The sequence below is a fragment of the Eleutherodactylus coqui genome, chromosome 5 (assembly GCF_035609145.1).
Source record: "Eleutherodactylus coqui strain aEleCoq1 chromosome 5, aEleCoq1.hap1, whole genome shotgun sequence".
In the NCBI taxonomy this organism is placed as follows: domain Eukaryota; kingdom Metazoa; phylum Chordata; class Amphibia; order Anura; family Eleutherodactylidae; genus Eleutherodactylus; species Eleutherodactylus coqui.
In genome coordinates, this window is record NC_089841.1 from 90,332,549 (window position 1) to 90,345,824 (window position 13,276).

The 13,276-nt window shown below is 42.2% G+C and overlaps 1 protein-coding gene across 2 annotated transcripts in view; it reads left to right on the top strand.

Annotated features, from left to right (window-relative positions):
- The window catches only part of LHFPL2 (LHFPL tetraspan subfamily member 2), a 129,104-nt gene that overhangs the window by 30,216 nt on the left and 85,612 nt on the right, over nt 1-13,276 (top strand). The window contains exon 1 of one of the 2 annotated variants that reach the window (XM_066602843.1): nt 6,344-6,362. The exons of the other annotated variant lie outside the window; for it this stretch is intronic. The gene's annotated coding sequence lies outside the window, so the exon portion shown is untranslated. Of the gene's footprint in view, nt 1-6,343; nt 6,363-13,276 lie in introns of those variants that run through there. 2 annotated transcript variants of the gene reach the window in all.

Consider the following 13,276-nt stretch of genomic DNA (forward strand, 5'->3'; position numbering starts at 1 on the left):
AAGTATGTCTAAAATTTGAGCTATACAGTTTATTTGAAATATGTATTTATTTTTGTGGTTTTTGTGTGTACACACGTTTTTAGTGGACAGGTTTTCTTTTTGCTGGAGTTTCAAAATTGATTGGATGATTAGCTGCTCTTGCAGCTTTGGTCTTATGATCACGTGGCTTCAAATAACACAATGTGATGAGTAAGGGTGCTGGATGATGCCGGAAACTAATCAGTGGTTTTAGGCCTCATGTCCACTGGGAAAATCAGGCCCGCTACGGATTCTCCATGGAGAATACGTAGCAGGTCCCTCCTGCCCCGCAGACATGAACGCTGAAAATAAGAATAAACTTACCTGCAGCGGACCGTGCAGATCATCTCTTCTTCGCGGCCGGATCTTCTTTCTTCGGCCGACGGATGTGCTCGGCACGTCGGCGGCGTGCCGCGCGCATCCGCCGGGCCGAAGAAAGAAGATCCAGCCGCGAAGAAGGGAAGATCTGCACGGTCCGCTGCGGGTAAGTTTATTCTTATTTTAGGTCTCCCACGGATCCGGACGGCTTCCATAGGCTTCAATAGAAGCCTGCGGGAGCTGTCTCCGCGGGAGACCCACACCTAAATGCAGCATGTCCATCTTTTTTAATGCTCCATATTTTTTTAAATTCACTTTTATTGACCATCCGCGGGTATTTATCTGGTCAATGCATCCCTACGGGGTGCAGATCCGCGTGCGGGAGAAGAGTTAAAATCCGCTGCGGATTTTAATTCTTCTTTTCCCCGTGGACATGAGGCCTTAAAGCATTTTTGTTGTTGTGCTTTATGGTCATTTTTGGTCTACTTGACCTTAATATGTTTTTAGAAGCATGTCAAATTAAAGTTTAGTGTTTTTCACAAATATTTCCCATTTAGACGAGATGGACCTCCTTTTTTAAATTTTTTTTTATTTTTAACAATCTATTACTCAAAAACTATCACCCCCAGGCTCCATAGGTTTCCAAAAATGTGATGTGTATGATCATCAGTCTTATGCCCCTTGGTACCACCCCATACCTCTGTACATTGCGTCTATATAACCCTGTGTTATAAAGATAATTTGCCTCTAGTCGGAATACTTATAGGGAATAATTCCTACTGTAATACGGCATCCAGTGGAACATACTGATTCTGTATAGGTCAGCAGAAATCTCCATATGGAATCGCAGGCATGTAGAGTCACAGTTGGGCCTCGTGTGCACCCGTGTGCACATGTCTTCAACATCATAAAACAGATAGTGCCCTTGAGAACCTCACAGTCAGTAAAATCTATCCCTATATTTTAGTGTAGAATGTGTATGTGTATATGTAGAGCTATATATATATGTATGTGTATATATATATATATATATATATAAAAATATAAATAATTCAGAGTTCTAATTGTAAAATGGCATTCCAGGCTAATTGAATACGTGATCTCTAGCCAGCCACTAACTAATTCATCATGAAGCAAGTTCCTTTCCATAATACTTGAAGCCTTGCCCATTTTAAAGTGCTCTTAGAAACCAGACTGGTTGGATCAATAACCCCATGCTGACAGTAGAAGTAATCACTAACACTTTGTACATTTTGGTTTTGATGATTAGTTTACATTATTGGCTTCATTTTTTATCCACCATCACTTGTTGGCGTGCATTCTGGGGTTGTGGTTGTCTGCTTACTATACAGAAGTGACAAGAGGCGAGTGTGTATTGCTGTGCTAGAGAAGATTTGGAAAGTGTATGGCCCTGTGTGTGGAGGTAGGCTGTATGTAAAAGGCATGCTTATGGAGCAAGGGTGATAAGGGAGTGTGGCTGCTATCATTAACAGGCGGGCTTTAGGGTATTTGAAGAAGGGTAGTGCAAAAACTAAGAGCGGCGTCCTACACACACCATGTTTGTCTTTCCATAATAGATTGGTATACTCAGGTGCCACGAAAAGTAGTTTGGAATGAACACTCCTGGTGTACTGTACCTCGTAGATGTAGAACAATCATAATGTAATACAGTTTGTGTTAAGGTCCATTTTTTTAAAGATTAATTCATCTACAGTATTTAGGGCTCTCCTTTTGGAAAATGTCAAAGTAAATGAAACTCTCCCTCTTAATGATGGAGCCATTTGTCCTACTAGAATGGAGGCAAGGTCTGTGGAATAAAGACTATATCAGGATTGCTTTATTAGTAAACCTAGTATGCACCTTGATCTCATATATTCAGTTCAACCTACCATCCCCCCAAATCATTAAGATGTCACCCATTGGAATGAGCAGCTGTCCATAATACAACCCAAAATTTTAGATAAGAGGATAAGATTTCAGAGCTATAAAGTGTCCCTGATGTATATTCATACTTCGTTAATGGAGATTGGCCCTTCTCTGAGCTGAGTATATCTTATAATCCAAAAATGAAAGAGTCTTCCAGGACTCTTTAACATGGAGAAGTAGATGTCTATACACAATAGTTTTCCATCATTTGTATGGTAAAGTTAAAAAAAAAAGTTTCATTGTTCTTAATCTGTATTCACACCGGCCAGCTATCATTACAATCAATTGGAAAATACCAAATTGTAATGTTATAATTAGCCCATATAAATAAGCCTTTAGGCCCCATTTAGACAGCAATTATCGGTCAGTATTTGCATCAGTATTTGTAAACCAAAACCTGGAGTGGGTCCTAAATACTAAAGAAATCTTTCCATTATAGTTTTTCTCTCTATAGGACCCTCTCCTGGTTTTGGTTACCAAAATTCTGCCATGTGAATAAGGCCTTACTTTAGTAACATTTAGAATGCCCTTCTACTATTTATCGTAGGCACAGGTAGTACACTCATTTTACCACTCAATTTCCAGGCTGCACTTGTACTTCCAAGTACAGCCGAGCAACTAGCGATACAACACATATGCTACCTGATGCTGTGACACGGTGTATGGGAACCCTTAGGTACTATATTACTTAGCAGCCAGTCTGTTAATTGGTAGTCCATTCCTCGCGGCTAGACCTACAATGAGCTGAGAAGAGATCATCACTTAGTATTATCCAAGCCATTTCCTTCCCCCGCTCAAGTGGTCTCATCAGTTTGAATAATTAGAAAATTAAACTAAAGGCCCATTTACACGGAGCGATGATTGCTGAAAAAGTTATAAAAAGTGATTGTTTGAGCGATAATTGTTGCATCTAAACGCGTGGCGATCGTGCACTTTTCGGGGACTGCTAGCTGATCGTTAAGTTCAATCCAACCTAAAAATAGTCCGTCAGCCTTATCAGCAGTTCTCCACAGGTAGTGCTGATAGCATTGTTTCCCTCTGGAGAACAAAAGAACTGAAAGCTGATAAGAGTCCTCTGGCTATCAACTGCTTTCAGCTAAGGCTTCATTTGCACACTTAATTGCTCTTAAGTAGCTACCTAATAGTTTATGCAAAATGATCGCTCAAAGCTGTCACTTAAACTGCTGTTTGAGCGATCTTTAAGCGATCATCGCTCTGTGTAAATGGGCCTTAAATGGACTTTAGTACTGGAGTCTTGACTACTGATGAGTGAACAGAAATAGTCAAATTTCATTTCTGGTCGAACTATGTCAAAGTTTTTGGTTTGGCGCAAACCCAAAGTTTAGGTTTTGTTTTGGTTGAACACACTAAAATTTTCCTCCTCCTTGTTTTTTGTAAATGTGGCTCAGTGGTTTGTACCATTGCCTTACAGTGCTGGCGTCCTAGCCTCCTAGGTTCAAATCCAACCAAGGACAACATCTGCTAGGTTAGATTTGAACCTAGGACCAGGTGCTCCAAGCAAGAGTGCTAAACACTGAGCCACCATACTTCTTCTGCCTCCTTCATCCTTCCTCCTCTGAAGGGGAATGAAGAGAAGGAGGAGATATTCTCATGTCCCCCTCCCCTTCATTTCCTTCTTTTCCTTTGTTCCTCCTTCTTTTTCTACGTCGTCTTGTCTTCCAGGTTCAAATCTGACCAAGAACAGAATATGCATGGAATTTGTATTTTGGCAGAAGAAGCTAGGTGGCTCTGTGGCTAGCAATATTAGCTTGCAGCGCTGGGGTCCTAGGTTATCTTGGCTTATTTCACATTGTATACTATAGCTGGTCAGCTGGAAAAGGGTACAGATATAAGATCACAATACATTTTTGTTCTTTAGTCTTCATGCATATTTTCGCCAGAAGTATTACTATAGTGCTCTAAAGAGGGTTGTGAACTTGAAGTTAGGAATGTCGTTTGTACACTTAAAACAGGAAACTGCTGGAATTCCCATTCCTATTGTGTCGCATGACAGGGGGGAGGGGGGGTCGCGTCTCTTACCAACCCATTGGGGGATATTTACTAAGCTGTGAATCTACCAGATAAACACTGGCTGGTGAGTATAAACACAATAGTCATCTAACCATCCCATGACCTACACAAGTGGCTCTTTTTTTACGGCTTACGACTTGTTCTATAGTGAAGCAGGGGCATCTCTATCCAGTTCTCACATTGTATTTCCAGTGGTAGTAATTCTAAATAATGCCAATGTGTTTCCTGGCATTGCACATTAAGGGACTAAAGAAAAGTTCCCCCCTTTTTTTACCATTTTTAACTTTTTGTTTTGGAAAAAATACAAATATAGAAATTTTAGCAATGTAGTAAGTTTTCTGTTATACCTTTTTTTTTTTTTTTTTGCACCGTGTGCCCCCTTATTCTTATGCAGGAGATTCAAGAAAAACTATTTTTTTTCCTGCTGAAAGCCACTGGTATATACCCACTGTGGGCATCCTTGTATATCACTTTCAGGACTAGCATTAGATATCACCTTGGCTAACAGAGGCCGGTCCAAAATGGAAATCTGTATAGCTGAATGTCAGCTAAATTAGAAAGCGGCCATTGCGAGCTGAACTGGGGTTGGGACCCGAGCGTATACATTCTCTGTATTGTTTGCCTTTTAGAATATTTTTGTTTTATAAATAGCGAGTAATAATTAAGCATCTTATTGTCTCACTATGGCGCATTGCTAACCGTTACAAGATGTGCCGTCTGCGGATAATAAAACATTTTCTCAGACAAAATATGCTTTAAAATGGTATTTTATTGAAATTGTTGCCTTTTGTTATTTGGAACGTTCTTAGTTGAGGTATTTTCGTATTGTGTTTCCAAAGCTTTTCTCTGTTGACGTAGCTGCTGCCTGTCCATCACGGCCTTGTGTGTTCCCGGAGGGTGGTATATTATGTGAACTTAAATTGTGTTACCCAAGACTCCAGCTAGTGGGAAGACAGCTAATGGCCTGTCTGTATATTTACAGAAGGTGCAGATCTGCATCCCCTGCTGAAGTGAAGGGTGTGACCCATCCTCGATTACAGGATGTTTCTTTTGGGCCATAATGATGATTTGCTTGAATTTGGGATCCTAGACGTTGCTTAATTTCCTTTCAACTCTTCCTGACTTGAAAAAGGGCAGCCCATCATATGTGTCTAATAACTCTGCCCGTCATAATGAGGGTTAAAACTTAAGGCCCATTTATACGCAAAGACAATCTTTAAAGCGATTGAAAGATTGACAGTTTTAGCAATCATTTTCCATATAGTACTAATGGGCAATAATGCCTATTAGCACTTTATCAGCTTCATTTGCGTGCAAATGAGCTTCCAGGAGCGGTTTGCAGAACACAGCAGGAGGTCGGAGCCCTGCAATCAGCTCTTCTGTTCTTGCATGGGCTGTCATGGGCTGCCAGCATGAATACAATGTAATCAGCTGCTCTCGTGGAGAACACAACGTCCAGTCTGTTATCTACTCCCCGACTGAACGATGGATTTTAAGCTCACCTTAAAATCCATCGTTCAGCCGAAGAGCAAACGATGGGAGCATTTACATGCAACGATTATTGCTCATATGCCATCGTTTTAACAAATTTTGCATGTAAATTGGACTTTAGAGGTTGTCTGTCCATTTATCTCATCTGCATACAACTCCTTTTAACTATGCTATTCATTTTCGTCCCAGGCTGGACAAATCCCTGTAGCCAGGTAAATTTGAAATCCGCACTGCAGGTCAATTTATGCTACTTTTTTTTTGTTTGTTTGTTTTGTTTTTTTTATGGCATATGGGTAACATTTTTGGGGGAAAATCTCATCCACTGTGCTGCTACTATAGATGCTGTGAATGTTCCACTTCTTTTGACTCAAAAACTGCAAGCATGCCACTAGGAAAAGGGGTAGATTCCCCTGAATTGCTTGTTTGACTCGACTACCCATATACCTGTAGATTCAGCGTTGCCCGAATGTGGGGTGAGCGAGATAAGATGCTAACAGACATTTCTGACTTGGCATGACCTCCCAACAGGAGAAGGCTGGAGCATGTTCACAATTTATCATGAAATCTGCTGTCAAGAGGTATTCAGGGTATTACATTAAGGGCATTTTTCATGACCTGGTTTTCGGGCAAGAATGTTCGTGAAAACTTTCAGTGGACTGTATTGCAGCCGATCACCCAAACAGCTGCTGATTTGGCAGGTGATCACATATTTCATGCAACACCGTAAATCATTATTGTTGGCAAGTCCTCTCCTCATATAAAAGGAGAATGTGCCGCTAATAGTGATTAGTCAGTATGGGGGACAAACAATAGTATGAATGATCCATTCCCCACACTATCTGAATCGGCCTGTGTGAAGGCCAGTTAAATGAGTACTGATCTAGTTGACTAGATCTTGTCATCGAGACCTGATCTACAGGTGTAAAGAGTCCCTTAGGTTATCAGCGGGATCCATAGAACTTCTGTTTGATAACCACAACTGGTAGCCACTGTTGACCAACATCCCCCCCCTGCACAGAGGAATAGACTATGAAACATCTAGCTGGCGTTCCCTACTAGTAACAGCTACTGCTAATATAGACTGACTGGAACTGTACAACAAGAGGTCAAAAACTTGGTAAGGTTCTGATCAGATGAGCACCGTATCGCCATGAAGATGGCAAAAGCATAACTGAGATGGGCAAGTTAGCCAACCAGGATTGAAGTATCTTCACAACGAGAATGTAACTGACCGTTTCATTAGTCAGAGTCATTTAAAAAAGTTCAGATACAGCAACAAGTCAGAGCCAGGTGTCGCACAAAAGAGAGAACTTATGTAGCTCAGTTAGTGGGCACAATGCAGTGGCAGAGAGTGACCGATCACTATATTGAAGACCGGATTTATGGGTCAGTTGCTTTTTCCAACAATCAACTTTTATTTCCTATTTAGGGAAACATTTTTGCTCAAAAAGTTTGAATCCTGTAGCTTTCCAATGAAAATAAATCACAATCCAAACAAAAAATGTCTAATTGGATTGTGGGCTGTGAAACAGTTTTCTGGTGACTTGTACCAGTTTAATTAAATCTTCGGCTTTTAGTTTTACCACTTGTTTTGCCTCAAGCAACAAACAATAGGTGCTCTGAGCCAGCTGCTCATTCTGTTTTAAAGACTGTATTTCTTTTGGCTTTTATGTTCCTTTTTTCCTTTTAAAGTCAGTAGAAAACAGAATAGGGGCTGCTGACAATTGCAGTAAACTCATGGATAGTGCTTTACGAACCAAGCCTTTATATTACTGTTAAAATCATAAACTGATATACTGTAGCATATAATTATATGATTATGTCTAAATTAGTGATGGATAGCCTCCATGTATTGGCTTAGAGGAGCATCAAACCTAAAATAACAAAGCGTATGTAAATGCAGATTGTGAAAATATGTATTTTACTTGTATGTAATGCATACGTTTCGGGAAGATCTCTGAAGTGGACAAATTAAATAAATGAGCATGGGAGTAGACATTCTTGTGCGCTTATCTCCAGTTTAACCCCTTTTTAAAAGAGGCAATAGATTTCATTAAAGGGGTATAGTGTATAAAATTACAAGTTTTCACCCATCCACTGGATGACCAGACCTATCCTCAGAATAGGTCACCAATAGCAGATTGGCGGGGGACCGCCACTCAGGATCCCTGTCGATTTAGCTGATCCTCTGACTCGCTGTCAGCGCAGAGGGCGTAACATTGTCCTCTGTGGTCAGGGCCGGAAGTATAATAGCTGGCTGCACTACCATTAAAATCTGTGGGAGCAAAAACTTCTGGCCCTGACCAGTAGGCCTGGGTATCCACATTGGTGATTAGAGATGAGCGAATCTACTCCTTTCGAGTATTTACTCGATCGAGCGCCGCGATTTTCGAGTACTTCAGTACTCGGGTGAAAAGATTCGGGGGGCGGGGGAGGCGTGGTGGCGCGGGGGGTAGCAGCGGCGAACAGTGGGGAGCCCTCTCTCTCTCCCTCCCCCCCCCCACTCCCCGCTGCAACCCCCCACTCACCCACGGAGCCCCCCGAATCTTTTCGCCCGAGTACGGAAGTACTCGAAAATCGCGGTGCTCGGGCGAAAAAGGGGCGTGGCCGAGTAGGCTCGCTCATCTCTATTGGTGATCAGAGCTGGAAGTGTAATGGACTGCTATGCTCCTATTGATTCCAGTGGGAGTGAAGCTTCCTGATGCACTTCTGGCCCTGACCACCCATGACAACATTCAGCCTGCTGTACTGACAGCGGACCGAAGGGTTAACTAATCGTCCGGGATCCTGATTCCGGCTGATCTGTTATTGATGACCTATCTTGAGGAGAGGCCAGTGGTAGAAAAAGGTGATAAAACCCCTTTAAGCAGTTAATCCCTTTTGGCATACAATGGTGTGCATTGGTTTCACCCATGCTTGTTCTACCCATCTTTTCTAAGTTCTATTCTCCTGACATTGACTTGTTTTTGGTCCACATTATCTCTGTCTGTTGCCTACCCTGACCCTTGGCCTGCTATACTGTAATGCAAGAATTCTACTTGTCCTGACCTCTACTCTGCCCCATGACATAGTATGTCAGGCGAAAAAACATATGTCCATCCAGTTCAGCTTATTTTCCCCCCAATGTTGACCATGTCTCTGCTTGCTCCACTGGTACCACAATGCAGTTATCTTGTTCACTTTGTGTCAGCTGCTGTAGTGCTCAGACTATTTCTGGGGTAAGGGGTTGGGGGCCCCTACAGTGTGCACCAGACCCTGATTGATGGGGTTAAAGGTGGAACACTAGGATACCTCGAAATGCTGCCCTTGGAAGTAGGCCTAAGTCAAATCAGTTTGCAGCACAGGGGGTCCACACCAGCTGCTTCACACATCCTTGGGCACCAGTCACAATTTTGAAATATATTGGCTACTGGGCTCCAAACGTTCCCTCTGTCTCGAGGGCTCTTTAGAAGGTCAGTCAAGTATTTGTAGGACTTTAATTTGAACTCCTATAAAACAGTTATTTTTTAGTGTGCCCTCTTCCTGTATGCTTATAACCGAAATGAGAAAGATAACATGAGGCAGGGGTCACCTTTTTTTTACCTTGTAGTTTCTAGAGTCTGTTGCTCTATTAGTTTAGTCATACATCTATATCTATACTAATCAGTCCATTTCTCTTCTACTAGAAAAAGGAAATCTAATCTGCTGACTTCCTTTCTGATTTGAAAAATAACATTTATTGGAATGGGACAAAAGCAAAGTTTTTCCAGTTTTTGAAATGTTTACAGCAGGAGGGAAGCCATAGGGTGTGATATAGTGCAGCCTGATACACTGTTACAGATGATTGTGATTACATCCTCAGCAAACCATTGTCAAGAAAGCTTCATCAGATTTCCAATTTCTGTCGACTAGCAGATGTGGAATTGGGTTTCAAACAAAGTGTGTATGTAATAGCTTGCATGTGAGTAGAAACACTTAACATCAGACTGGTTGTAGGGGAAAACGAACAATGCGTTGATTTGTAATGGGAAGAAAGAGGCTGTGAAGTCTTACTGTAGGTCTAATTTTAAAAACCTGTGTGTCATCGATGGTTAACATTATATACATCTTGTAATGCTTGCTTCCTCTGAGGCTTTACCATTTCATGATGATATACTGTATATACATATAGAGTGCAAGAGTAAATACTTAAAGGGGTTAACTCTCTCTAGGTCATTTCATAGAGGGAGACCTGCACTCAGGATGACTTTCTATTAGTAGGGGTAGAGGGCCTGGGGAAGAAACATATCCCATTGTGGGGTTGATTTCTTGGCGTGCCGAGAAGTATGACATGTCCCCAACATCATCACCACAGGACCCAGCACCTACCAGCAGTTCCAGCTTTCTTACATATGATGAGCAGTTAAACAGTGTTTAGAATGTAATGTCAAGAAATGGAGTATTTAACCCTTTCAAATCCACTGTCTGACCTCTGAAGACTTTATGACTTAAGGCTGTGCAGCTCCGATGTTGGAAGACGTCCGTCGGGGTTCTCTTACTGTATATTGCCAGCCTCTCTGCTGTCGGAGCCTATCCAACTTGTCACCTCATGCAGTACTGGCTTTAGCTAACATAGCGCCGATGTATAACAGCAGAAAAAGAGTAAGCCCCCTAGGAAAATCGGGATACAAATTGGATTGGAAAGGGTTAAAGCCAGTTTGCAATAAACCTAGCCATATGCTTAAATACCCTGATATATGGCATTGGGGAGAGGTGTATCTTCTGTCTGGTCTGGATGAAAGAGGCCCCCTTCCTTCCTAGGCCAAAACCGCTCATCTGGGACTACTGTAGAACACACAGCACTGTATGCACATGTAGATGTCAGGCTGCACCCGCTGAACACGCTGGTGTTAGAAATGCAAAGGAAGACCATCACGGGGCTCAACTTTGGTGCAAACCACAAGTCGGGAGGGATGAATATAAATTACAAAGTTGCAAGCGACCAGTTTCACTGCAGAGCAGTCAGCTTCCTCAGGCTATGTGTATCATGCATGTCTTTGCAATGGGGAGAGGGTACTTACTGACCACTGGGACCTCGCCAATCTGAACAACTGAGGTCTTGAAGGGAAGGTGTCTGCATGAATGGAGCATTGTGGCACATAGGGGACCTACACCCCGTTTATGAAAAGACCTTCGAGACCTGTTCCCCAACCAACTCTTCTGTGATCATAAAGTTATGCCCCTGCCTTGTGCATAGGGTATAACTTTATATCTTCACACAATCCTTTAATCTAAGTGGCATTACATTTTATATTTTATCGCAAACCACTGAAAGGCTTTATGGGAAGAATTATGAGTAATTGTTTCTTTTGAACACAGTTGCTTCTCTCTGGGAACCTTGTCCAGTGTTAGGCCCTGCTCCCGGGCGGCTCCCGCAGCGGAGCTTCTCTGCGGGATACCGCATCGCCTGTGGACAGCCGGCCTTAACGTCGTCTTTCCATCCGCTGCAGCTCGGGGGATGGGTTCTTGTGTTTAAAAAAAAAAAAATGCTTTGGCCAAAGACTAATAACGCCTGCCAGCACACCAAAGTAGACTTTTCCTACAGGGCTTACAACCTAACCTATTTATTAATAAACTATGGATATTATTTCTCTTAAGGGCTCACTGACACGTATATATTTTGGCTGTCTATTACATGCACGTAATATGTAGTACACAGTAAATATGCAAAAAATGTGTATTTCACTGTGTATTTTATGCACCAATAGACTATACTGGTGTATATTACGCACCAAAATAGGACGTGCTACGTTTTTTTTCTCTTGCACCTAATACGTGTGTGAAACATGCCGATCTGAATCACCCAGTGTAAATCAATGGGGTTTTAGCACTGTGTATTACGCACATAAAAAATACACACACAAGGCCTCGTGCACACGGGTGGATTTTTATCACGGAATCCATGATCGCCCCCACGCCATGCACACAAGCTGTTTTGCATTGCGGTTTATGGGTGCGGATATAAAAACGCAAAATGCTCTATTTTATTGCGGATTACGTGATGACTGGCCCCATTGATCTCTATGGAAGAGTATTTATCGCATGTCCTCCGCAATGGTCATTGCAGATGGACGTGTATTTGTAGGTGGATACTGTTGGGATGTGACTTTTATATTTCCATGCAGATGTACGCGTGTGGAAAGCGTTTCATCCGCCCGGAAAAAGACGCAGTCACATCAAGGAATATGCGATCATCTGTATGTAATTTTAATTAAAATACGCAGTCCTACACAGCGTAAAGCCTCATGCATGTCTCATAAGAGTACTTAAGTACTTAGAGCCCTACCCCTGATGACGCTTTATAGCGGTGAATGTGGTTATGCTTATGTGTTTTGACTCTACCATTACTTGCACTGCACTTTGTTCAGCATTACAGCAATGGCTTATTGAATTATATCACTGGAGACATGTAATTGTTCTTCAGTGCTTGGTTGGACTTCTTGGAGGACAGTCTCCTCTAAGTAATTTTTACATTGGGGGGGCTGGCTGTTGTGTGATGAGAGCGCGAGAGAGAACCAGCGGGTCTCATACAAAAATGCTCGAGTCTCCCATTGAAGTCAATGGGGTTCGTTACTCAAATAGAGCTCTCGAATTTTAGGAAAATCTTGACTTGAATAACGAGGACCCCAGCATTTGGGTACTCGCTCATCTCTAGATACTATATATACATGGATACCATCCACTGCTTATAGATAAACAAAGCCACAAGGACTCCAAGCAGCAGCCTCCTGGAAAATAAGCAGAAGGAAGAGAAATGGTGGTTCAACTCACCCTGCTCTTCTATGACAGACGCTGGGTACTGCACTGTGGGCTTGTGCAGAAAGATGCCAGGAGGGCCATTGTTGTTGCTTCATCTGTGACAGTTTTGTTATGTCCCCTTTTTGGCAAGTCAAACACAGAATGTCTTTGGTGACGTTTGGCAAGCGATTTGCTAACTGTGCCATAGCTTATGGATGGGTGCGAACCATTGAAATCCACTGAAATGATTTGGGTACTGCGCTCCCGGGAGATCAGCACAATTTCTGTCCTATCCTTGCATGGTAATCTTGTAGCCATATCTGTGTCTTTTAACAGAGAAGTAATAATAACTTTGACAGGAATAAAGATACGTCACATTTAAGATTTGGATTCCTCATCAAATTCTCTACCAGATGCATAAGACACATGCACCCCTTCCCATTTGAAAATTTTGACTTGGTTCCAAGATGGTGGTTTCCAAAATAGCTGCTGTGCTGGACACCGCCCCTCACAGACTTGCCCCCTTCCTCTTAGTAACATGCCACACACAGGATGGTTTTTCCAGCAACTATTTTCCATTTATTGAAGTATCTTCATACCTTTTGGACCTTTTGGATATTGTGGATACAATAAAAATCAGGCTACACTCCAGAGTATATAACAGATACCAGCCTACAATCTTGAGAATATGCTGTGCATCAGATTACGATCCTGAGAATATGACCCGTAGCAAGAT